The 25,113-nt window shown below is 35.5% G+C and overlaps 1 long non-coding RNA gene across 1 annotated transcript; it reads left to right on the forward strand.

Annotated features, from left to right (window-relative positions):
* The first annotated feature begins 428 nt into the window (after positions 1–428).
* On the forward strand, positions 429–24,828 carry LOC125687711 (uncharacterized). Its single transcript, XR_007374361.1, has 3 exons — positions 429–532; positions 14,946–15,044; positions 24,751–24,828. It is a non-coding gene; the product is annotated as an uncharacterized LOC125687711 (long non-coding RNA).
* Positions 24,829–25,113: the final 285 nt, after the last annotated feature.

Here is a 25,113-nt window from a genome sequence, read left to right on the forward strand (position 1 = left end):
CGTGATAAGCCACCAAATTGCTAGGCTACTATCTATTATATTTGAGAAGCATTAGCAGTCCAGTGAAGCTCCCATTGACTGGAAAAGAGGAACCGTTTCCTTCATTTTTAAAAAGGTAAGAAAGCAAGACCTGGAAAATACAGGCCAGTCAGTCTCAGTTCTGTGCCTGGTAACATTATGGAGCATATCTTCCTGGAAACTATGCTAAAGCACACAGAGCACAGAGAGATTCATTTTCTTCATAGCAGCCTGTACGGCACCAAGTTTTAGACTAATAGCCAAAGCAATGTTGATAGCACACCAGTGTTTTAGCTATGTCTGAACAGTTGTTGGAAAAGGTCAAGGACTTCTCTGTATCTCACTCCGCAGGATCAGTGGGCTGGGCAAAAATGTGGGAGTGGACACAGCCAGGACAGCTGACTCCGTCTGAACAAGTTGTTCTCCATACCATATACTCAACAGTAAAACTGGGGAAGAGCTGCTTCTGAAGTAGCCTTTGCTCAGTGAGCTACAGGGAATCAGTCTGGTGGTGGTGGGTATTTGCTTAAACATCACTTGTTTATTTTTCTTTTTCAGTTAAATTATCTTTATCTTGACCCACATTTTTTTCACTTTTTCCCTTTTGATTCTCTCCTGTGAGAAATGAATGAATGCTCAGCTGTCTTGCATGTAAGTCAAGAACACTTTCAAATAAAATATGCAGCTTTCAAGTCTAAGTACTCAACTTTAGGGCCAGTTCTCTTTAATGTGTATACAAATGATTTGGATGCATTACTCAAGTGCACAGTAAGTTTGCAGGTGATACTAAATTAGGAGGAGCTGTTGACTCCCTCAAGGGTAGAGGGGCCTTGCAGAAAGATCATAACAAATTAGAAGTCTGGACAAAGGCTGTCTCTGTTTATTATGGAGAGGAGGAGACTGAGGGAAGGCCTGATTAGGGCCTGCAGCTTCTCCATGAGGGGAATGGAGAGACAGGCACTGAACTCTTCTCTCTGGTGGCAGTGACAGGACCAGAGGGAATTACGTGGAGCTGCATACAGAGAGAGTCAGGCTGGGCTTAGGAAAAGATTCTTCAACAGTGGGTGGTGGGCTTTGAACAGGACCCCCAAGCCATGGCATCTAGCTGCTGGAGTTCATTTGGACAACAATCTTATGGTCTGATTTTTGGGATGATTCTGAGAGGAGCCATAAGTTGCACTCAATAGTCCTTGCGGGTCTCTTCCAACTTGGGATATTCTATGATTCTACAATTCTATGACTCTTTAAATTCCAGTCTGAATGACATTTAGCTCTTTTAAATGAAGAATAGTTTTCTCTTCATATTGATTTCTTCTGAAAAATATGTATGATATACTACACCATAATATTATGGTTTTCATACTATAAAATCTGAATCATTTTCTGATATCAATGAATTCACATCATACATAAATATTTATATTTTTGTTTAGGAAAACTTTACATGTGGAATATTCTGTTGTAAAATAAGCAAGATATACCACAGTATAAAGTGATGAAAAAAAGGAAAAGATTCTGATTCATATCAGATTGCAGATTCCATACATTCCCAAAAGACAAAGAAAGTACAAGGTAATCTGAATGTATTCAGGTAATTGATTAATCCCTCATGTTTCAAGCTGCTCGTTGCAGTTGCGTCACTTTCTTTACACAGAGGAACTGGTGAATTCTGCTGGGAATGCTACAACATCAATATTATTTCCTCAAAGAAGGTCAGAGATTATAAACTATTTTCAAACAGCAAAACAAAAAGAAACAAAACAACAACTCCAAAAATGCACACACACACACGAAAAAATAAAAATGCAATTCTCCCACTCCGCTTAAGAAAAAGAACAGCAAATCCATCTCAGAAGATGCAGTACTGTCAGAAGTTCTTCCCATATCTTAAGAATGTGAAAAATCCTATTTGGATCTCAAATTAGTAATCCTAAAAACTAGATTAATATCTACAATCTGAGATATTAGAACTTGAGTCAGAGAATGTTAATGGCTAAAAACTGAAATCGTCACCACACTTTAAACATTTAACAGGTATGCATCTAATTTAAATCAGTTGAATAATTTCTTACTTCTGGAGAGAGTTAATGGAGAATCCTTTTTAAAGCATAATTAATGTCACTGCTGCAGAGATTTTCAAGCAAACTTTTGTCATAATGAGGTAAAACATAAGAACAAACTGCTTTGGAAAGGTATTCTGTCATTTCTTCCGATCTTCTGTTTGTGTTCTTCATTCTTGTGCCAGCAAAAGGATTCAGGTAGCCAATTAGACTGAACAGCTTGAAAACTGATTACCATTCAGCTGGATTAGCTTTTAGGTAAGTCTCTTCCCTAGAGCACTGAGAAATGATTCTGTAGTTAGAGGTAAGTGTAAGACTGCCCATATTTTTTGCAGAAGGAAACTGTCAAACTGAGTTGAACTTGATGGCATAGCTCTTTAATGAATGGAGAAATGTTCAACAAGACTAAGCACAAGTTCCTGCATATAGGTTGAGGCAGTCTCAAGCACAAACAAGGCCAGAACAGAGAATGGATTGAGAGCAGCCATTAGGAAAAGGATTTGGGGGATATTGGTTGATGAAAAATTTAACATGAGCTGGCAATGTGAGCTTGCAGCCCAGAAAGACAACTCTCTCCTGGGGTATATCAAAAGAAATGTGGCCAGCAGGTGGAGGTAAATAATTATTTTACCCCTCTACTCCTCTCTCATAAGACCTTACATGGAATACTGAATTCAGCTTTTGAATCTCCAGCATAAAAAGAATATGGACTTGTTGGCATGAATCTAGAGGAAGGCCATGAGGATGATCAGAGGGCTGGAGTATCCCTCCTATGAAAACGGGTTGAGAGTGGGGATTGTTCAACCTGAAGAGAAGGCTTCAGAGAAGCCTTATAGTAGCCTTCCAGTTCCTACAATGGACCTATCACTACATTCGCTGATGAAGATTCCTTCTCCTAAAGTGGAGAGGTAAACTGAAGAGGTAACATCTTTTAAGCAATAAGAGGGTAGGTTTAGATCAGATGTTAGGAAGGCGTTCTGCACTATCAAGGTAGGGAGGCACTGGAACAGAGAACTGCAGATTCCTCATCACTGTAAGTATTGAAAGTTGGATTAGATGGGGCTTTCTCCAACATGACCTTGTAAAAGGTGTCCCAGCCCATGGTCTGGAAGCTGGAACTAAATAATATTTAATGTCCCTTCCAATCTAAATAATTCTATAATTCTATGATTTTGTTAACTTAGTTTATTTAAGATGCTGTCTCTGATTTTTTTTCCAATCCACCTTCTGGACTCTGTCATTGCTTCTTCTTCCTTAATATTGTCAGTGTTATTGTGCAAAAGGGAATGTGGGCCTAGAGAAATATGTGTATGTGATCAGATCACCAAATTGTTCAATTCATTCCACAATTCAATGAGTGTTACATGCAAGACCCAGGAGACAAACAGGTGGAGTATAAGAAGGGCAGGACCAAAACTTTCTGTGGAATTCTAGGTTGTTAGCAGCTTCTGCTAATATGAAAATCTCAGGGCAGTTTTTTTAGGAAAAAAATATCCTCCTGAGTTACTTTTTAGTTACTAGAGATGAAGTATGGACAAGTAGATGAGAATATTTACCTGAGTAACATTATGAACCACTCCTAAACGATAAGAAAAGGTGTCAGGTAGTGCTTTAACTTGTACCTTCCTCATGTGATGGTGAACTTCCCCCTACCCCTTCTTCCCTCAGCTTTCTCCTTTGGCCTGATCTTGCATACAAGGCTTTGCACAGGAAGACAATGAGCAGCAGTACTGATCATGACCTCAACTTTGTCTCAAACTAGGGCTTCTTATGTAATTAATAGCAAAGGCATTGTTCAACAACTGAGAGTCAATTGAGCATGCACCTAAAAAGCAGTCTATGGCTATGAATCAATCATCTTACCTCATAAACAGCAGTCAGCTCAAGAACCCCTCAAGCGCACCAGTACAGTCCCAAGTCTCTATTAAATCACTAATTATATCTATATTATATCAATAAATGTACCTCCACTTCTCTCTTAGGAGCGAAGCGTATGGTGTAGTTGTTTCTATCTGCAACAACTCACTATTTTGTTTTTTAAAAAATGCATCCTTTCAGTTGCAGTTTAAAAACCAAATCCCTTATATCTGAATCCTTATTTCCTCATCAACAATAAAGAGGCAAAGGAGAGTTTACTTCATGTCTTTGTTTAATGTATAAACAAATTAAATTTCTGCTATTAACAGACATTATGTAGAAATCAATCATATCTTACTCTTTCATTAAAGAAGCAAAATGGGGATAGAATAGATCTGATGTCAGGTAGTAAGTGTTTCCCTTTTTCCATGTTAATATCACTTTTATTTACCTACTTTACAGATGGTCTTTAATAAGATAAAATTTTAAACATGTCCACGATGAAAGCTGCCTTAGAATTGCTGCGGTAGTATCAGCGGCAGAATAACAGAGCTAAAATATTGCAAAGGATTAGGAGGGAAAGAGCTTATGAGCTCAAAAGTGGTTGACAAATTTCAGTCTACAGTAGTGAAATGTAATAATGAACTCACGACTGATGATAGTCACTGGCAGAGCCTACTGTCTAAAAAGAACTTCAGTATATTAGACAAAGAAAAAGGATTTTGCACTCATCAGTGAAATATTTGGATGCCAAACAGAGAAAGTAAAATTGTAAGATAGTTTTTCAGAAGGCTGTTAAGAAGTGTTTTTTTCCAGTAGTTATACTTAAGGAAGATGAATCAGGATATTTTTAAGTTAGAGAAATTCTCATAGTGTGGGATATCAAGAAATCTGGGCTTATCTGAAATAAAATATGTGATCTAGGGCGAGTAATTTAGGTTAAAATGTTCAGAAATATTTGAGTCCTAGTGAAGATCTCAGTTCCATTTCTGTTGGTTATAAAAATAACAGCTCCTTTCTCTTTCTCTTCATTGTCTATTTAAAAAGCATTGTCCCTTGACACTGTGTTTTAACGTAGTGAATATTCTTTCCTATCTTCCTGCAGAGCATGAGTCTTGCCCTGTTTGGGGTACAATATGTATGGAACTAGTGCAAGAGATAAATATTCTGTAGTCCCCATGAATAAATCCACTTAAGATTTATCTGCTCTACTGAAATAATAATAAAAAAGTATAGTCGTGACACACTCAGATTATGGGTTTTGATGTATTTTTTATTTTGAGGTAGGCAGAAAAAAAATAGCAGATAAGCTTATTTGAAAACCAAACTGAGTTGCCATGGTTATTTAAGCAAAATTTCTTTCTGCTTAAGTTACACAAACATTAAAACTAAAACCTGCAGTTAAATAAGAAATCATGAGATTTACCCACTGTGAGACCTTTCACACAACATTTTTAGAGCACACTTACAGTGGATATACAGTACTACCTGCTATGAAAGCTAGACAAGCTACACAAAAGATAATATGTACTAATAAAAAGGATGAAGACTTATTCTTGACTAAGTTAGACAGTAAACTAGAGCAAACCAGATAGATGCATTTTAGTTAGGCATGTCACATATGCAAGGTATAGTCATGTCAGAAGTAAAACTGTTAAGAACTTAGTAGTAATTTCTAAGCAGAAAGGGTCTTAAATTAGCAGTGGTGCATGGCACATTAACACACACAGAAACAAGAGTGGTAGATGAGTTACTGAGCCTTTTTAAAAAATAAAAGATATCTAGACGAACACCAAATTAGCTCAAATTGAAGATAATAAATTGAAGATAATTTTTTATGTGATCAGTAAAATTGATGTATTGCTAAATGTCATTTCCTAAAGGGATCTAATATTTGTACTTCAGCATTTATATGCATAAAACAATATATAGCTACATGCATGTGACAATCTAGAATCATAATCCAGTGCCCTGGATTCAGCTGAAGCAGCATTAATAGTGCACCAGTATTTTCACTGTTGATGAATGATGGAAGCACAGCATAGGTTCTTCCAGGACCACTGCTTGAGCTTGTCAAGGTCTTGGATGATATCCTGTCCCTCAGGCATGCTGACTACATCACACAGTTCAGTGTCATCTGCACACTTGATGAGCGTGTGCTCAATCCCACTGTTGATATAATTGATAAGTATATTAAAGAGCATCCATCCTAGTACAGACTGTTGAGAGCCACCAATCATCACTGATGCAGGCATTGAGCTACTACTATTACTGTTCTCTGGGTGCAACGCTGCAACAAGTTCCGTGTCCACTGAACAACCCACTTATTAAATCCTTATCATTCCAATTTGGGGACTGTGTGCCTTACTGAAGTCCAGATAGTTGACATCAGTGGCTTTTCTATTCTTTACTAATGCAGTTGTGCCATCATAGAATGATGCCAGGTTGGTCAAACAGGACTTGCTGTCAGTGGAGCCATGCTGTTTGTCTCTCATCTCCTCACTCTCTTCCGTCTACCTCAATTTCCAGGGTGATCTGATCTTCCTCCGCACTTCATGGGTGAGTGAGCAAATGGTTGTGTAGTGTTTATCCACCTGTCGAGTTAAATCACAATATCTGGAGACAAAAAAATAACACAGCTCAAGAAGTAAAAATTAATTTATTTTTAACTTACAGTAAATTAACATATTTTTCCTCTACTGTATTTCTTTATCATCATCTTCTGCGGCTACCTGTTTCCTGGTTGCTGTTCTTGCCGTCTTACAAACGTATATTCATAAATGATGTTGATCTTTATCTTCTGATGATGTTTATTTGCCCTCTTGCTTAAGGTCTGTTTCCATCTCATTTCTGAAAAATTGTGAAAACACAATACGGGTAAAAGGCCAATCAGTACAGGCAGGAACTATCATTACTTTGGCTTAAGGGTATGGCATCCAGCCATTAGCACATCTTGCACACTGCTTTGAAGAAAGGGATATTTCATATAGGTCCAAAGATGCATTTGCATAATCTCTTTGAAAATAATTGATGGAACTACAATAAGGCAAAAATTGTGAGCTGAGAGATGAGAAGATCAGGCGGGAATAGTAAGACAAACTTTCATGCAGAAATGGGAAAGACAAGATGAGTTAGAGAAGTAAGATATCTGTTTAACTAGTGAAAAAGAATATTATGCATAAATGTACTTCTGAAAAGGGGTGTTCCTACTGCAGTAGGTATTTCTGAACACAAGAATGCTAAAGAATGTACTCCTATGTATGTGCAACATAGAATTTCCCTCTGACATCCAACCTAAATCTTCCCTCCTTCAACTTAAAACCATTTCCCCTTGTCCTGCTGTTATCTACACATTCAAAGAGCTGATTCCCCTCCTGTTTGTAGGCTCCCTTTAGGTACTGAAAGGCTGCAATGAGGTCCCCCTGAAGCCTTCTTTTGTCCAGGCTGAACAAGCCCAACTTCCTCAGCCTGTCTTTGTAGGGGAGGTGCTCCAGTCCCCTGATCATCTTTGTGGCCCTCTTCTGAATCCTCTCCCACATCTCTCTGTCCTTCTTGTACTGGGGGCTGCAGACCTGGACACAGTACTCCAGATGGGACCTCACAAGAGCAGAGTAGAGAGGGCAGTCACCTCCCTGTCCTCTCTTCTGATGGAGCCCAGGACATCATTTGCTTTTCGAGCTGCAAGAGCACACTGCTGGCTCGTGTTCAGTTTTTCATCTGTCAGTGGTTTACAGGCTGGTTCTGATCCACGGATCCTCGCCTCCAGAAAAAAACAAAATAGGGGACCCCAAAATAATTAAAAACAGCGGCACCGATCTGAGGAGAAACAAACTAATTTACTAAATGTATTATCAGAAAGCAAGATAACACACTATAATACAATATAATGTATAATACCTTATAAATATCTAAGGTGTGGGGGGCAGAATGGCGAGGCCAGACTCTTTTCAGTGGTGAGTGGAGACAGGACAAGGGGAAACGGCCAGAAACTGCAGCATAGGAAGTTCTGCACAAATGTGCACAAGAACTCCTTTACAGTGAGGTGGCAGAGCACTGGAACAGGCTGCCCAGGGAGGTGGTGGAGTCTCCTTCTCTGGAGATGTTCAAGACCTGCCTGGATGCCTACCTGTGCGACTTGCTGTAGGGAACCTGCTTTGGCAGGGGGGTTGGACACGATGATCTCTGGAGGTCCCTTCCAACCCCTACAATTCTGTGATTCTGTGATTCTGTGATAATCAGAATTGAAGCTAATAAATCAAATACAATGAGAGAGAGAAGGTCCGATAGGTGGATAGGCCTCACCACAACGCTGAGGTGAGATGCGCAGTCCAGTTGAGCAGCAGGGAGACGGGAGCAGCACCCTCAATGAAGGGCAGGCGAGAAAAACCACATCAGGTGACCTTGCCAGGAGTTAAACCTCCTCTCCCTGACCGCAAGGTCCCCTGGGGAATGTAGTTCTTCTCTTCTGGGCAGGTACACAGGACTTGAACATTGACAGTTAAAGTCCCAGTGCCCCACATGATGTTAGGATGTGGAATACCAAAAACCAAGAATCACAAAACCATGACATAATCCATCAGGATCCCCAGGTCCTTCTCTGCAAGGCTTCTCCCTAGAACTGCTCCTTCCAGTCTGTATAAATGCCTGGGATTAATTGACATTTATTTCCATGTAAACTACAACAGACATAAAAAGTATAACACTGGTAGAGCAAATTGTCAGCGACAAAAAACTACTTTTCAACATAGTCACCACATTAACTATGCATTTTCACCAGCAAGGAAATAAGAGTCTGCATGCCACGCATCTAAAAATCTGCACTCATGGTTTCACAGCTGCTATGACACCATCATTGCTAGAAAAATGTTGCCAACCCAGTCCATCTTTCATCGGGCCAAGCAGATGAAAATCAGAAGGGGACAAATTAGAACTATACTATGGGCATAGTAAGACAGTCCGGACCAGATTGGCAACTTACTCCATGGTCTTCAAACTGATGTGGGACCTGATATTATGATGTTGCAAGAGAAAAGTTATCTTCTCTGGCCTCATTCTGGAAGTTCAAGACTTCAGCTTAGTCAGTAGTGCAAAGTAGTGGTCAGAGCTGATGGTTTCCAGGAAATCGTGAAGGATTACCTCCTTCTTATCCCAAGAGACAGTGTATATCACTTTATCCACATAGGTCTATGTCTTGAACTTTTTCTTTGATGGGGAATTGACATGTTGCCACTCCATGGACTGCTGTTTTGACTCTGGCTTGTCATGGTGACACCAGCTCTTGTCTTTAGTAATGATATAATCCAGATAACAGTCTCCTTCAGCTTCATATTGGTTCAGCAGGTCCTGACAAACTTACATAGTGTTCGCTTTCCATTCCCGTGTGAGAGTTCATGGGACCCATGAGATATTTCATTGTTGACACCATTATTTCCAGTACACTAAAATCGATATTCAGTCTATACACCAGTCATGGTGTATAGAGCAGTCATGATCTGCTGATTTGTGTGGATAAACTGATCGAGATCTTCATCATTTCATGGTATGACAGCTGTGCATGACTGTCCAGAGCATGGTTTGTCTTTCATATCCCTGTTGCCACAGCTGAAATGCAGCACCCAACACTTCACTGTGCTCACATCCACTGTTTGGTCTCCATAAATGTTCAGCAAGTGTCAGTGAATGCCAGACGGTGTAATTTTTTTCCACATGGAGGAATTCAGTGACACACCTTTGCTTCATACGCACTTTCATATCAGATGCCATTTTGTCATACTGGCTGTATGCTGCCATCCGTTGCATGGCAACAACATATAATGGAATATTGGCAGGAAGGTTCACACTCCACTTCCATACCACCAACATCTGCTTTTTACTATGTTGTAGGCCAATATAATAAAATAGAAGGCATTACCTTAGAGGCAGCCCTCCTATTATGTAATATTGCTTATATATAAGTTATCCATGCACAGAAAATTAATATTTAAATATTTTTTTCTTATAATATATTTATAATGGAAGTAATATTCATAACTATATGTTTTCAGCATTCACATTATGTATATTGGTTACAATACTGAAATTGTATGCTGTCATTATACTTGCATATGCTTTACATTTTCCTCTGATTTACTAAATGTAGTTCATATTGATGTTGTTTATAGTTTCCTTTATTAGCAGTCCTTGCAATTTAAATTGTTTTATATGTTACCTGTCAGATAAATTAGACACTTTTATTTGCAGAACTTGGTAATCAAGTAAATTCAGAACAGATTTGTTCATAAGTACAAACATAAATGCTGTGCAAAAATATGTGCTACTGAAATATAGTCACCTATAGGAGATACGTTGTAGTAACATTTTCATCCATAAGTACATTGGTGTGACAGGAAAATAAATCTCAGCTACCAAATCCAGTACCAGTTGTCATCAGCTCTCAAACCCTTCTATTGATTTACATTGTAATGGAGAATACTTATGTGTTAATCTATCCTTGAAAATCTAGTTTATTGTGGGTATGATCTCATTACTATTATATGGTTTGTTGTTTATTCCTAACCTTCGGAAAATAATATTGATGTAACGTTCCAGTATGCATATCAAATTTTCCTCACTCTTGCAAGATTATTTATTTTCAGAACTTTTTTAATTGCAAATTGTTGAATGGTCTTGCGGTCTTCCTTACCTTAACAAATTCCATGTAACCAAAGAGGATAGCTGTTTTTTTGGTCTGTTTGTTTTCTTTTGTTTTTATAACGGCAAAAGAACTTTTACTGGAAACTTGTGTGCTTGCAATTTAAAGAACGAGTTATAAGGACCTCCACAAAATAATAATATTCAGCTTGATAAGCAGACCCACTTATTCCTTTGACTGAGTAGTCACTGTGCAAACATCAATTGAATACAGCTGAAACAAATAAAAAATCAAATTTTTTAAAGAAGCAATTACAATATTTTTTTGATTTTTAAATCAACTTAGATATCAAACATTGTGAATAGAAATAGTTCTTTTTAACTCGACATTTTCAGATGTTGTAAAGATACAAGAAATTGTAGACTATATGCTTGCATCATGATGTGGACTTCCTACTTTACTCTGGGCTTATGTAATACTGGATTTATCACAGATATTACTGTGACTAGGGTGGAGAAGGAGAGAAAGCTCAAAACTGATAAAAAGGGTATGATGATTCAGGAGAGTTAAAATGTTAGAATTAAATAATATAGCAATATTTTAACATTTGGAAGTGTTTGGAAGTGTATTTTAACAATGGAAGTGTTTGCCTTTCAAACTCTTAAAAACAAAATATATTGCAAGCAAAGTAAAACCATTTTATTCAAAAAGAAAACCTTGATATATTCATGATTTTCTTCAAAAAGCGTATGATCTGATTCCACTTTTAATATGACACTAAGTACCGTGATGCTGTGGTTCTTTGTATTTGCCTCAATGTCATTTATTTTTTAATGTAAGATTTTTTAACTTTTAGAATAAAAGTACTGAAGAGAGTACTTCATGTCCTCATTTTCCCTCATGCAGATGGCACCTTGTTTCCTTACAAAGTCAGCTTAGAGACTTTGGAGCAGAAAAAGTAAATTAGAATGGCAAGTATAGCATCTTTATATTTAGCAAACTAGTCCTTGTCAGACTGTATTGCTGTAGCCATTATATTGCCATTATGAACTGGATTTCTCTTACCTGCAAATATCTCCAAAGACACTATGTACATATCAGAGCAAAAGAAACTGGCTTGTTAACAGAGTTCTTAATAGATATAACTATTTTTCACACAAATGAAAATGAATCTGGCAACAAGCTAACCTTTGTTAAATATTATCAGATATCTACTGAGCATGAATGACTCAGAAAATTCATTTCAGTAACACAGAGCACTCTTACCATTCATTACATGGTACACTGTAAGTCACTGCCAACAGTGCAGACTACTCTTTTTTGGAACAATATTCTTTAGTAACCTCTGCACATCACATTAACATTTTCAGATCTTCGAGCACTGTTTGCTTCGTCCCTAAACTATTTGGCTATGCTGGAATGCTCTGGGCACTGAACAAGTCAAGCATTTCTCCTGGTATTTGCTTACAAGCAATTTTCATTGAGAGATTTTCCTTTAATCAAAATAAATAGGTTGTCTTAAGCCAAAAGTGATCTTATTGACAGATACTAAAAATGTTAAATGAGCAACCTGTTCTTTAAACATTCCTTTTCTAATTTAAAATCATTACAGCACTGGAGCACTGACACAGTGTTATTTGTTATAATTTCTTGCTTGATTAGTGTAACTTATTCCTATGATTTCTTCTTTAATTTTAGTTTTATTTAAAATCATTAGCACACAATTTACATTCATATTTACATTCCTCACAGTGAACTGATATATGGAAGTGATGAAAACTAATATTATTGTAATACTGGGTTTAGTCTGTGCTAAATTGTATCTCTTGCTTTCTCAATGTTTAACAGATTCATATTTCTAAGTTAGCTCTTTAATAAACTTCATATTTCTTTTGGCATTCATCTATTTCTACTTTTCTGTGTTAATTCGTATGAAAAAAAGAAATAATCATTAGAATATACAGTGAATAACAATATGAAGTAATTCATGGATAATTAAAACACAGCATTTCAGCATAAAGTCCTTGGATTTTAAACTTCTCTATGTTCCTAAGGTAAGAAGTTTGTATTTCAAATTTTTTAAATATAGCTGAGTATAAAAAGCATAAAAAACATCCAATAACAGGATAAGCAGTACTGACCTCAGCAAAATCACGATCTGTTTCAGAAAAGGTGAAAAAAAAATAGAGAGATCTATAAAGAAAAGCCATTTCGTAGTTGCACTGACCATTGTCCTTGATGTGTACCTTGCATATTATCCTCAAATGGAAAATGTAAATAATGCCTTTTAGTGGGAGGAATAAAATACAACTTGAACACCTTAATGTGCTGGCTAAGTGTCTTCGGAAATCTATCCTCAATTTATGTTTGAGTTTAGCCTCAGGGAAATTGAACTGTCAAAGTCTTTAGATACAAGTAAATAGCATGAGTGTTGCATTAGTTAAATTCTGAAGCAATTTAGTATAATTTATTTGCATAACGTTACGTCACTTCTAAATAATATTAATGTAGATACAGGTCTATCACAGTCTTCTGTTGCATAGAAAGTAGGTAATACTGCTCAAAACATATTTTTAACAATTTCTAAAATAATTTTCATAATATTTGAACCAAGTCGTTAAGAAGTATGACAACACATATGTATTTATTTTTAAATAAGGAGTAGTATAAAGCTGAAATAGTCATCACAATTGATGTGTGCATACCATCTCCATACATTCTGGTAAAAATAAATTCAAAAGACTAAGGATTTACTTTGAAGAAATAAACTTGCCCCAATATTATTTTTTTTCATGTTGCTAAAAGATTCTAACAAATCTTTACTTAACAAATATTTAATTTGCACATTTGAAATATTTATAGTAATGAGATTAAGTTTGCAGTCATACAGAATTATTAATTTGTATCCCAAAAAATCAATCAATAATACGTAACATTATCAGTAAAATAACGATTAATACAGCAGCTTTAGTTTTTTAAATTTATCTTAGGATGAAACAGAAATTATTCAGACTTACAAACATAGAACAAATACTCTAAATATTAGTTCGTATATGCTTTTTGAGTATGTAATCCTACAGTTTTGTTAGGGTTGTGGTTGATCATCAGGTTTGCTTATTGTATTTCACTGGTACCAGTCCCTCTATAAGTTTAGGACAAACCATACAATGATTTTTTCTGTGGTGTTTTTTTTGTTGTTGTTGTTGTTGTTCTTGTTTGTTTATTTGTTTTTGTTCTCTTTTATATTTCCTTTATAAGTTTGCTGTTCTGTGTCTGTAACATTATAAGAAATATCTGTTCCTCACTATGAAATTAAAAGGATGTCTTGTTAGCTGCTGAAGTGGATACTGAGCAATCCAGGTTCCATCTCTACCGTTTATAAGAAGTATTGTTTTTCCTTCATTTATCCTGCTGTTGTTTTGTAGAAAACTGAGAAACAGAAAAACTGTTGAAAGAGAAACACTTGTTAAGGAGTGTCTCACTCTTCTTTTATGGATATGACAGGAACAGGGATGTGTAATATACTATATCAATTTAATCCAGTTTTCTTTTCTGGACTGTTAGATCTGGTGGTCTGGTTTTTTTTGTTGTTGTTGTTTGTTTAGTTGTTTGGTTGTGTTTTTGTTGTTGTTGTTGCTGTTGTTTGTTTGTTTTTTGCTCCTTAATTTATGTTTTTATGGTTTTATATTTTTAAAAACATGTATTTTAGGGGTTTATGTCTCTCCCTTCACAGAGTGAATGAATGCTTGTCACAATATACAGATATGTCTGTTTGTCTTTGGTCTAAAAATATATATTTGAAAACATAGGAAAACAAAAAAACCAAAAACCACAAACCAACAGGAAACAGTCTTATTTCATTCAGAACCACTGAATGAAACACTACTCAAAGGTTTCAGTGCTTTCCCTATTCTGCAAATATATTGGGGAAAAAAGAAAAAAGAAAAAAGGGAAAATCTGCGTTTGCCTTCTGCAGGCACAGGGCGAAGAAACTTCTTTGCACGTTATTCAGTAAAGAAAGAGAGCTATGCACAAGCATTGCACAAGATGGAAAGCTCAAAACAAAGTTTGGTTGGTTTTGTACTCATCTTAATTGTCTCATTGTTTTCTTCTGTCTCAAGATACTCCTAAATCTAACCTCTCTTTCTTCCCCCCAGAAGTGGTCAGCTGATTTATCTCTTTGTTGTCAGCAAAACTTATGTTTTAACAATAGCAAAACAGATTAAGCAAAGATGGTTCAAAGACACCAATCAGGCTATTAAAGATGGACTTCTATATTAATAGTTGGTACATGCCTTCCTCTGACAGAAAAGATACACAGCTTTTAGCCATTAGCAGTCAAATTAGGTTGGACTTCTGACTTCCTGTTTGTTGCACAGTATCCCTAGGGAAAGACCTGGTGACAGCTTACAAGCGTACTTGGCTGGCTGAGGAAACTACTGCTGAAACCCAGGAGTCTCCATACTCCAGCAAACAAGGTGAGGTTTCATACTTTATTCTTTCACCAGGAAGCTATTTGTTTCAAAATTTTTTGCCACCTCTCACTGACATTTACAGAGAATGAAAGTACGTGTCACTTACAAATTCTGTGGGAGGCAGACCCCTTCCTTTCCATCCTGTGTCAGTTACACATTTCTGAGGACAAATTTCAGGTTTATACACTGCCACTTGCTGCATTTTGGTCCTTGATCTCAGTTTGCTCTGCTTCCTGCAGGGCTGGTGATCTGCTCCTCTGCCTGAATCTGCTCATCTTCCTGTAGTTTGATCCAGAGCCCAGTGGAGTCAAAGACTCCTAAGACTTAGTTTGGCTTCAGTGGGTTTTGCAGTCTGCCAGATACATAATTAATTTATTTCAATGGAGTATGAATCAGGCTTTTTGTACTGCCAGATGTATAATTAATATTTCAGGATGAATTCCAGGTATCTTGCTGTTTCATAAGGTTTCTCTCACTTGCTGAGTTCCTGTCCTCCCTGTAGGAAGGTCATAAACTAAACTAATATTAAGTTAATAATAATTATAATTAAACAACAATAACTGTGATTCTGTGGTTTTACATATCACTTACACATGAAAAATATTTCAAATTACTTTGCAATTTCCAGAAGAACAGCGTTTCCATTTTCCAAATGAAGGCTATTTTTTCGCATTCTCATAAAATATGTTTTTCACTACATTTTGTCATTCTTGAGGGATAATTTTGTGCTGTTTATGTAAGAAAAGGCGGAGGTGAATTTACTTACATATTCCAGAATCATTAGTTTTATGCATAACTTCAATTTTTTTTTTCCTTAATGATTGAAAGTGGACAAGTGAGGTATTTTATACTTTTGTGAGGGCTTGTCTTGAAATGAAATACATTCCTTTTCTATTCCCACTCAAGCAGCTTTGTCTTTCTTTGAAGTTTTACACAGACTGGAATACAAGTCTGCCATGTTCAAGCCTGTTAATAGAACCACTTTCTCTAGAACACTGCAGCCTGTAGTCTGACTCCCACTGTGATTACTAATACATCCTTTCACCTATTCACTCTAAGGCAAACATCTATTTTCCCTGATGAAAAGTTTTGTATTAGAATACAATTAGTCTGCTCTAGCTTTACAAATTGAATGCCAATCTAAAAAAAAACATACTAATGAAGGAAACTGTCCATATTCTAATTTTATTTCAGACCATTATGTTGCTTTCTCAGCAAACTGCCATGTAAAACTGAGCAGACATTTGAGATAGTAGCAAAAGTGTCTTGTTAACATTGAAAGAGTATTTTGCTTCCCCTGACCTGCTACCTGTCTGTCTTTTGTTTGAATGTCCCTGACTGGTGTATTAGTTTCAGGATGATACAGTATTTTTGCAAAGCTCTGAAGTTATAGTAAGTATTAGAAAAGAATTATTGTTTTGCATTGCATTTCCATTGATGTTTCCTCCTGATTCCCATCTGATGGAAAACTGAACATAAAAAGTAAGGATACCATTTCTAATGATCACTCATTGAATGATCAGCTTTAAAAGGAAATTTGAAGAAAAGTTTTGAAATTCACTGCAGAAGTTTGTTTTCCAGTAATAACTTCTTTTTATTATGGAATATAATCATGAGCTTAACAAAGTTATTTCTATCAAAACAGGCCATTTTTATTTAATGAGAACATCTCCTAAAAAATACACAATTGTAATAGAATTCAAGAATTGCTTTATGAATCATCAAATTTTGAAAAGGTGGAAGTAAGAGAGGAAAAAAAATGTGTCTTGGTAATCCTAAAAGTTATGTTAACTGTACATGGTGATATGTTATTATCTATTTGAAAACTGATCATCAAAAGACTGATAGAAATCTGAGTTCTCCAGTTTTGTTTCAAATCTTTTGGTAGCTGCTGTTGATGTCTTTTTTGTGCTTTAAATAGACAATATGCAAAGCATCCAAAGACATAACTGGTGCTAGAGAATGAATCTTATCCACTGTTTCCTTAAAGAAAAGTTGTTGACACTGTTTAGCAAAAACACTTAGTCTCTTAGATTTCACTCTGCTTCTGAATAATCTTTTTGGTGTATAGATCAAAAGCAAAGCTTTCATCGTAGATCTTGAATTGGACTTTAATCAGTGTAGGAGTTTCTTAAGCTTTAGTGCAAGACCTTTTCATTTTCCTCATGTGAAGTTTGATTAGATCATAAGCTCTTCAGAACAAATATCAAATTCTTTCAGTGTTTACTGCACTAAACAATGCAAAGCACCACAGTTTTAGCTTCAAGAAAACAAACTGTAATTGACATGTTTGTCTCAGTGCATAGAAAGATCAAAAACAGAACTATTTTTACTGCTTGACTATGTAAATTGCATCCAGACTAAACTAGCCACAGTCTCTCTAGTATATCAAGATGAATGCACAGATGTTGGATGCTCTTTTAAACATGTCACATTTTTATTGTCAGTGTTTCATATGTAAAAATATTTTGTCTTTACTTTGATTTTTAAAAAGTGGGGTGTATAAATTTGTATTCATGGCCACACATCATTATTTTAATTTTAATTTTTTAAATAAAAACAGACAGGAAAGGTATAATGAAACTTTGCTGTGCCAGAATTTTTCTAAATGATGAAGGAAATATGACTATATCTTTTACATCTTCCCCTAAAGTGCAAAATTCACATTAACCATGTATGCTGAAGCACTATGTGTCTGGAATACTTACTGCAAATGCTATCAACTGCGCATTTGAAGAACTTATCTAAAAGTTATTTGAAGCCAATAGGGATCTTTCCATTGATTTTAAAGGGCTTGGAAATAGGCCTTTAGCCTTATTTTCTGTTCATGAATCATTCAGAAGCCAGTCCTGATGTCTAGTTATTTGTAAGTATGGGACAAATAGTTTGGACAAACAATGCCTGCTCTACAGGCTGTTTCCAAAATGATAATTTAGGCTATTCAGTGTTCAATATTCATGATGTGTGATTAGTCATCTACATCATCATGATATTACTTCTACCTAATTGAAGGACTGAAACTATTTAAGCTATAGCATCTGTCTATTTATATTCTTATAATGGAGTAGTTCATTGCTGTAGTGTATGAATGAATAATGAATAACAAACATTGAACACTGAATAATGAATAGTAAATAATGTATGCATTTTGGTAAGATTTTTAAAACAAATATTCATTTGTGCTACTATCTGTGAAACTTTCAGAATTTAGAATGTTTTCACAAATCTTCAGCAGTTGCAGGAAGAACATGGAATAACAAGTATTTATGTTTACATTTTTAAAGAAAAGGAACTCATTTCTTTATATTTTAACCACTGTATTAAGTCTGTGGTTTAAGAGAAGGGAAGCTGCATTACTGGTAGAAATACTTACCAAGGCTTTTTTTTGGCTTCATTGCTTTCCCTCCACCAACAGCATTCTGGATTTACAAGAGTAACAATATGCCATATTTTCATTTTTATATTTTCTGAGTTAAATAGGAAAGGGTTCTTTGATTCAACACATCAGCTCCTATGCTAGAATGCACTGCACATTCCTCATTAGCTTGGAAGAAATACTACAAATAACATGATAAAATGAAATAGTACTTTGGATAACATTTATTTTCACTTACATTTATTTTCAGTCAATTTCATCATAAAATATGTGTATTTCTCGAGATCTCTGTCTCTTATTTGCTCAGCACTAATATCTTGTTGCTCTTTCAATTCACAGTTGCTTTTAGTGTTTGCTTTCTCTTGTTGCTTATTTCAGCATGTTTTTTGTTTGTTTGTTTTTCCTTTCTTCTTCCTCCCTCTGCCAGGTGTTTGAATCTGTTAATTATATTTTATCTCCTATTATTTTTTCAATTTACTTTTTTCAAAACTACTTTTTCATTTTCTTTTTCTGTCCATTTCTTCTGTTCTCCCACTGAATTTACTCATTGTCAGTCTTTTGTGTTCTCTTATTTTCTCAGCAAGTTCTTTAATATTTTCAGTTAGCACTCACTTATCTGCAGTTACTCCCTTTGCGATTTTATCCTTTTCCTCATCACATTTACTTGTTATTTGACAGCCAAGCTGTCTCTTGCAAAAAGTTGGCAAATGATTCTGATGTAAGCAGAACTCTTTTTGCAAATCTTGTAGCACACGGTGTATTATCAAGTATGTGTTAATTCTCACAACCCTTTTCCTCCCTTTTTCTGATGCAAATCTAATTTCCCATTTGCTTATGTGATCTAATCCAGGGCTCTCATTTCCAATAAACTGTGCCTGGCATCTTCTGACTCACAGGGATGTCATTTTTTCTGCATACGTATGTCATCCCCAATATAAACTCAGAAACCTCCCTCACAGATAACTTCAAACTTGTTTGCTATTGTAATCTGACAATTAGAAAAATAAAATTTAGAAGAGAATAACTCAAAACTAATTCTTAAGTCCCCTTAATGGCTAACAGTGAGAAATGACTGATATGTATTTAGAGACATCTAATGTGAAATAGAATCATCTGTAAATCTTGTCCATTGAAAAAAATTAAAAAATAGTTAGTAATATGACAATAACAAATTTCTTACAATTCTGCAGTCATTATATCTGAGTCTTATATTTGGATCGTGCTCTTTTAGATATTCCACATCAGAAGGATTTAATGTTTTAATACCAAATTTACTTATTTTGGGATAATCGATATTATATGAGGATTTGATTCAGTAACATGGTATAGTAATCTGCTGAAATCTCTATGCAAGCACAATATAGAAGTTGTATTATACAGTTGGATCACAATGTGACTCACATTATTGGCCTCTGCATGCCCTCTGTAAAAGTGTTGGGTGTCACTAATTGTTGGTTTAAACGTGTTGAATCCAAATCAGTCCAGGTTATTTCCCTTTCTGAGACAGTCCCTGCTGTCTTGGTTTAGGACCTTGGCAATGACCTATGCAAAAAATTTGTATACACTGAATGGGATATTTTAACTATGGTAATCTGACGGTTTATGGACAGCTAAAGGAAACAGATGCATAGCAAATACTATTCATCTGACCTACTTTAGATCTCTGTTTTAAGAAGTAAATTCAGTCCTTGAAGAACCTATTATTCTCTGTAAGAGTAAGTAAGATTGCTCCCTCAAATGACAGTGCCTAAAGTGAGAACCCCATCCACTTTTGCTAACTGTTGGTGATAAGGCATGTCTGAGAACTATATAAAGAAGAATAAATTATACAGTTACCAGGTAGGACATCTTGGATATTCCTAAGTCTATTTCTGTCTCATGGTAGTAGCTTAGTGGATATACTAGTTGTCCTTATAGACAAAAAAAAAAAAAATTGAGGTACTCCTACAGACATGAGTCTGAAGTGCAGTTTGAGATGGTTTGGTTCAGTTATGTTTTTGTTCAACACCAGTGTGTTTTATATGAAGTTTTATTTCTTTGGACATGCTTTTTATCTTCTCAGACATGAGAACTTTCATAGTCTACAATACGATTAATTCTCAGGCTGTATCCAATCATAATGGAAAAAGATTGAGAGGTTATCCCACTGTACAGCCATTGAAACCTCATAACTATTGCACAGGACCTCATGAATTGAATGAAGAAAATGAACTTCCTTCTGTACATAAAATAATATGTATATAAGAAAAGGAAGATGTGATTCTTTTTTTCTTTTTAGAAATGAATATTCTTATTTAACTACAGCATAGGCATAATTTTTTTTTTTTCCCAAAAAGGGATGTAATATATTTAAATCAGCTTCCAAATAATATAAACTAATAAAACAGTAATTATTCTTTTATCTCCTCCTAAATATATGTATGTATTTACATAAGATGCTTCTCTAGAGCAATTAGGAAGTAGTCTTTTACAAAACTGTTTCAGGCAGTGTAGAGGCTTCATGGTTCATTTACTAAAACCAGAGCACAAATCCAATTGTCTTAAAGGAAAATAAATTGCAGGAGAACTTCTGATAATCTTTTTTAATGGAAACTTGTGAAAATGAATCAGATTTCTAGCTGTGAGAGAGAGATTATGGTTATTTTGTTTTCAGTACATGCTAGATTATGAAATATTTGTTAAAATACACCATTTACCTTCTCTTTTAAGCTTTATCTCTTCAAGGTTTTCAGAATTTAACAGAATTGTGTTCCTAATCTCCTGTAAAACTGTAAAAGTAAGTTATATTGATCATGCAAAATTAACAGAACTACATTAATAAATTCACTACTAAGAACGTTTATAAGAACATAAAAGAAATGAACAAAGACATTTTAAAAACAACAAAATAGATTATGAACAATACAGAAAGTGCTAGTTTCATGCCATCAGCAGAGAAAAGTTCATTTTTGCTGCAAAAAGTGTATTTAGAATAATGCAGAGTTCATTGATATCAAAGGAATCAAAGCATATACTTAAAATTGAACATGCTTAAAATTGAGCTTCAGGGCTACTTAAGAGGGGAGACTGAAAAAGATAAAATAAAAGACTGAAAAAGTTTAAAGAGAAACTGCTCCATTATATATAACAACAACAACAACAAATTCAATTTAAACACTAACAAAGAAAGACAAATTTTAATTACTACCATGTATGTGAAATACTAAAAATTGAAAGAAAAAAAAGCAAAAAAGCATGACAGTGTCCAACAGTACGCGTATCACCAAATGCTATACAGAGAAAAAAAGGTACTGTTTCTTTTTGTCCAAAGGAGTTCTGATCATAGGATCATGTTCAGTATCCACCATTAATTCCCTATTTTACAAAGAATCATAGAATCCTTAGAGTTGGAAGGAATCTATGAGGTTAAATCTCCCCCTCTACTCTGCCCTGGTAGGGCCTCATCTGTGTCCAGTTCTGGGCTCTCCAGTACAAAAAAGACAGGGATCTCTTGGAAAGAGTCCAGCGGAGGGCCACAAAGATGATGAAGGGCCTGGAGCATCTCCCCTATGAAGAAAGGCTGAGTGAACTGGGTCTGTTTAGCCTTGAGAAAAGAAGACTGAGAGGGGACCTGATCCAGGTCTATAAATATCTAAGGTGTGGGGGGCAGAACGGTGAGGCCGGACTCTTTTCAGTGGTGAGTGGAGACAGGACAAGGGGAAACGGCTGGAAACTGCAGCATAGGAAGTTCCGCACAAATGTGCACAAGAACTTCTTTACAGTGAGGTGACGGAGCACTGGAACAGGCTGCCCAGGGAGGTTGTGGAGTCTCCTTCTCTGGAGATATTCAAGACCTGTCTGGACACCTACTTGTGTGACCTGGTGTAGGAAACCTGCTTTGGCAATTGGACTCGATGATCTCTGGAGGTCCCTTCCAACCCCTACAATTCTGTGATTCTGTGACTCTGTCATCTAGTCCAACTCCCCTGCAGTGAACAGAGACACCACAGCTAGATCAGGTTGCCCAGGGCCTGATCCATTCTCACCTTGAGAGTTTCCAGGGACTGGGTATCAACCACATCTCTGAGTAATCTATTCCAGTGCCTCACCATCCTCATTGTGAAAGACTTTTCTCTTATATCTGACCTAACTCTACTCTCTTTAAGCATGACACTGTTGCCACTCTTGCACAAATTGACCTGGACTAGACACTGAATGCTGTTATCTTCTACAGAATGTATTTCATGACTAGGCAATGTTCAGAATGCCTGGAGCAAATAAGGCTTACAGAAGGCTTGCTGTATCTCTAATCTAGTTATGTGATGTAAACTTAACTGATGAATCTGGCCCTTAATTTTACATCAATTATATTAGAAAAAGTAGAGGCATTTAGTGGCACTTTGCAAAAAAAAAACAACCCTGTAATAGTCAGTGATCCTAATATATACATATTTTTTCCGTATACTAATCCTATTATGACTGACATGATAAAGATCCTAATTTTTAATTTCTCACAACTTTCTCACAACTATTATGCAAGTTGTAATTAAATTGCTACTATCTGTATGTCAAAGATTGAAGCAAAGTACATGGCTTCACCAAATATTTTCAAGGCTCACAGATACCGTGGATTTCTTAAAATAATTTTAACCATATATTCTACAAAAGGTGGTAATAGTAATATACTTAGCTTAGAACACACTTTTAAAAAAAATAACTTAATTGTAAGCCTATAATCAACATTTGCCACATGCCTTCAATTGCTGGGAAAAATAAAAGAAAATTAAAAATTCTGTCTCATAAAATCCAAACATCAGAGTTAGATCAGGGTTGATCATTTATTGAAGTAATTACTTACTAGCATAATAATTTATAAGTAATTGCTATCAATTTCTTTTCTTTTTTTTTCAAAATAACAGTTTTAAACTCACATTATCCAATAGTCAGATGGTACAATATTTGCAGCCCATCTCAGATCCATCCTGACTGCAATCAACTACAACTTTGAAGACATAAATATCCTTACTTTTTAACTGTAGGATCTTTGTTTTTTTTTTTTTTTTTTTTTTTTGTGTGTGTGTGTGTGTGTGACATATACTGTATGTACTATGACTGAATGCTTCCAGTTCTTCCTACATTTTTACCATTCTTTCTGCTAGGTTCAGTTGTCAAATGAAATTGTCGGAAAGGTTTTTGTTTTTATTGAATACTTCTATTGTTAGGACTCATAGAGTTCTTGTGGGGAATTTTATATATTAACATTTTCTTATTATTATTGCTGTTTTCTTATCTATACACTGTCTGTTTATTAAATGTTGTTGCTGTTTTATTTTAAACTAAATTTTATGCCACAAATAAACTTTTCAGAGAGTTTTGATCTTTCTAGTGGATGTGAATTTTAGGTATTTTAAATGTACCCTTTAACTTGTTCTTTTATTTAAATGTTAATATTCTGAAATCTTGATTTTAAAATTCATTTTCCTTTCCTGTTGCCCAGAAAATATATGATCTATATTCATTTACTGTTTAATGGTTTAATACATATATTTACATAGTAACTCACTTAGATTCATATACTCTGCCAGTGCCCAAAGGAACTGAATTGCAAGCACTTCTTAATGCCAGAAACTATCCTTTCTTCTCATTCACCACCTCTTCTTCTCCTCTGGAATAAAATGAAGTTAAACAAAAACTTTCTTTGGATAAACAGTAGATCATGTTTAAATTACTCATAAAACTGTTGCTAATTTCATTGGACTCAGAATTTTATATTTGTTTCCTGTCATTCTATTTTTATGTAAGTGTTCCAAAGTCAGCAGAAATCAATGTAAAGATTCCCATTGGCATCATTTGGATCACAAAGCTCAATACTGTTTTCTAAATGCCTTTTAATGTTTTATTTGGATCTCATCCTAGGAAACGTATGGAGTAGATAACCTATCTTCATGTATAAGTACTGAAGTTTGCATCCTAAACCTTAGGTTATGGGATTATTTAGCTTAAAATTTGAAGTGACTGCAAGCTAAACATAATAAAAAGCTTAAGAACCTGGTACCTGCTGAACAACATACACCAGCTTGATATTTAGGGGAAGAAGAAAATTATACTGTTCTCAGAAGGACAATTGTGGTTTTTAAAACAGAGGGAATCCAAGTACCCACACTAGATTTGGGCAGATCATTTGACGATTTACACTGTCTGTTACTCAAGCACCATGGGGCTTTTAACAATAAAAAGTTGTCACAAGCTGGCTTTATGTGACTCTGAAAACAAACTCTGGCCTTGTTAGCTTTGCATAATAAAGATCTTAAAAGTGAATATTTATTTAGAAACATATTCAACTTTAATTTTCAGAGACCTGGGATGAAGAAGTGGCAGTTTCTCTCCCGGATTTGTGAAAGGTTATTTCTGCTCCTACATGCACTGCTGAGATTAAATCTACATCAATTTTGTACTTATATCTTAAGTAACATTTTGTGATAGTGTTACTAATGCTCCACTGATGTGCATTTGGGGTTATTTAGTTTTATCTCAGTGTTTTTCACATTCAACATGTATGTAATTCAGTCACCAAGTGGTTCAACCCACCTAATCTTTAATGTAAATGCTTCTCCTTCTCCCTAGAATAACAATATTTTCTTGAAAAGGCTTCAACAAAATTTCTACCTACTTCTGTCTTCAAGCCCCTGGGAGCTCTGTGCCCACAAGGATTTCCTA

This window comes from Lagopus muta, chromosome 1 (assembly GCF_023343835.1).
Source record: "Lagopus muta isolate bLagMut1 chromosome 1, bLagMut1 primary, whole genome shotgun sequence".
In the NCBI taxonomy this organism is placed as follows: Eukaryota; Metazoa; Chordata; class Aves; order Galliformes; family Phasianidae; genus Lagopus; species Lagopus muta.